This window comes from Pinus tabuliformis, chromosome 9 (assembly GCF_031772625.1).
Source record: "Pinus tabuliformis cultivar Carrire ecotype Pingquan chromosome 9, CPIR1, whole genome shotgun sequence".
NCBI lineage: Eukaryota > Viridiplantae > Streptophyta > Pinopsida > Pinales > Pinaceae > Pinus > Pinus tabuliformis.
In genome coordinates, this window is record NC_142307.1 from 1,674,719,286 (window position 1) to 1,674,722,452 (window position 3,167).

The following is a 3,167-nucleotide window of genomic DNA, read 5'->3' on the forward strand; positions in this document are numbered from 1 at the left end:
TTCCTGTTGCATCTCTATGTTTATTTTTATATCTATATTATGTTGCATTCCTACATAATTATGGATCAATGGTATCAGAGAAGTCCGCTCTTTCTCTATTTTTCTTTGCATGTCCTCAACGAGGTCAGGGTATAAGGAGTTAGGGCTTGAACTAGTTGAACCTTTGCAAGACCAGCCTCACAAACCCTGACAACCTCCCATGGAGGAAGAAAATAAAGACGAGGGAGCAGGAGATCCCTTCAAAATATTTCTCGAAGAAGCCCTCGAGTGACAGAGGAATGCAATGATGGACAAATTTTCCCAGATCCTTCGGCGGATGCCCACAGGCGACACATCTTCATCCGACAGCCACTCTGGAGGCACCACTCCCTTCAAGGTACAATTCAACTTTGATATTCCCATATTTGAAGGCCAGATAGATGCAAATGCCATAGATAGATGGTTAAATCTATTGGAAGGGTATTTTTTGGTTCATGATTTTTCCAGTAGGGAAAATATTACTTTTTCACTCCTCAAATCTTCCCCCCACGTCAAGGACTGGTGGGAAACCTACTATGAGTAGAAGAACGAGAGGGAACCCTCATTGTTTTTAGTCGTACCCATTTGGAACTCTTTCCAAGGTGTCATCAAGGAGAAGTATTATCCTGTCGAGAGCTATGAAGATAAGCACATAAATTGGACCACACTATGGAAGGGAAGGGACCAAGATGTGTCGAAGTTCTCAAATATTTTTCATACCCTTCATACGAAGTTAGGTATCAAGGATTCAGAGCGGCATATGTTACTCAAGTACCGCATTTTTCTGCATAAATACATCCAATATGATATGGAGTTCCTATACATCTCCTCGCTTAGCACCGCCTACCGATACACTATCAAGATCGAGTAAATTAAAACAGAAGAAGCAAGACTTTGGATATGCAAATCTAAAGCAAGGGAAAGGTGCCCCCAAACCGCAGAACAAAGACAAATCCAAAGCAGGGTGACTCAAGACAACCCGTCAAAGACGCAAGCAAATAACAACACCATGAATACAAAGAAGGACATAGGGAAGTGGTGTGAGCTCCATAAGAGCCCCACTCGCAACACAAGTGAATGTCGAGACAAGTAGTCATTGGTGGCCGCACTGAAGGCTTCAGAATTAGATGCATGTTCTGACTCTTGAGTCAAAACCTGATAAGGGAAATGACAAAGGGAAGAAAATTATTTATGCAGAGCCCAACGCCAATGTTTCCATCACCAAGATCCAAAAGATTGAGCCTGAAAATCTAGAGGAGGAGGAGTGTCTCTTCCACTCATAGATGTGGGTGAAGGTTTTGTCGCTGCAATTCATTATCGACAATGGGAGCAAAAGAACCTCATTTCAGCAGAGGTCATGAAGCAGTTGGGCCTAGCAACGACACCACACCCATAGACATACACCATCGGGTGGCTTCACCAAGGACAAGATCTTTGCGTCAACCAACAATGTCGCTTTTCGTACAACATCAAGCCCTTCACAGATGAGGTATTATGTGATTTTTCTCCTCTTGAAGTTTTTGCTATATTATTAGGCCAACCATACTTGTGGAATTGTCATGATGTATATGAGTCGAGGTCTCACACTATTATTATTTCTTTGGGTAATAAGTTATACAGGACATCAGGGGTAGCCCTGCCTACTGCCATCTCTTTGATCTTTGCTAAGCAATGAAGTAAGATCATCTCCCAGTCTGGGAATTTTTTCTTTCTTTTTGATTCACTTTCAAAGTAAAGGTAAGATCGTGACCACATCCATGGCCCCTAGGAAGGGTTCCTCCATACAGCAAAAGCAGGTGGATATGGTCATGGAAGAATATAGGGATATCTTCTCCTCACCCACAGGGGTACCCTTGCACTATCAGGTCAATCATTCAATCGATCTGATTCCCAAAATACCTCTACCCAATGGGACGATATATTTCCACTCCATTCTGGAAAATGAAGAGATCAAGTGGAAAATCCAGGAGTTGCAGCAAAAAGGGAACATTCGACTAATTTCCTCACCTTGTGGGAGCCCGATTATACTTGTACAGAAGAAGGATGGTACCTAGAGGCTTTTCATTGATTATCGGGCACTAAACAAAATCACTGTCAGGAACATGTATGCAATCCCACTGATTGATGGCCTTCTGGACCAACTCAAGGGGGCTAAGTATTTAAGCAAGATCGATCTAAATTTTGGCTATCACCAGGTTCTAATAGACCTGAAAGATGTATGGAAGACCACCTTCAAATCCAATGAAGGCCTTTTTGAATGGTTGGTTAAGCCCTTTAGGCTAAAAAATGTCCTTGCTACTTTTATGAGGCTAACGGATGACATGTTGCAGCCCTTCACCAACTCATTCGTGGTTTTTTATCTGGACGACATCCTCATCTTCAAAAAGAGTTGGGAAGAATAATTGCAACACATTTGACAGGTTCTTCAAACCCTTAGAAAACAAAAATTGTGTTCCAACTTGGATAAATACACCTTTGGCATGCACCAAGTCCAATATCAGGGTTACATCATATATGAGCATGGCATGCATGTGTATCTGACTAAGGTCCAATTCATTCAAGATTAGCCCCAACCACTCTAATAGAGCTTCACAACTTTTTGGGCCTTGTAAAATTTTGTCAGAGCTTCATGTTGGGATTCTATCACTTGGCATTTGAGTCAGATTACCAAGGGTGGAGTGAAAGTAATTTTTTCTTGGTCCAAGTCCTAATGGAAAGCATTTGTTGAGTTGAAGTACCTACTATGCTTTGCACTGGTACTCACATTTCCAAACCTGCAACAACCATTTGAAATTGAGACAAACACCTCCGACTATGCTATTGGTGCAGTCCTCACCCAACACGGGTATCCAGTGGCCTATCATAGTGAGACACTTTCTGATACAATTTGGAATTACTCCACCTATGATAAAGATATGTATTCTATCGTGCAGGCTTTTCGACAATGGAAACATTACATCCTAGGGAAGGAGACGATCATCCACACCGTTCACTGACCTCCTTAGTTTATACAAACATAAGGGAAGTTGCATAATGATCACCATCAGAAGTGGTCTACATATCTGCAACAATTCCACTTGAACATTAAATACAAAAAAGGAAACACCAATCATGTTGTCAACTACCTCAACGAACCCCAGTTGCAACAC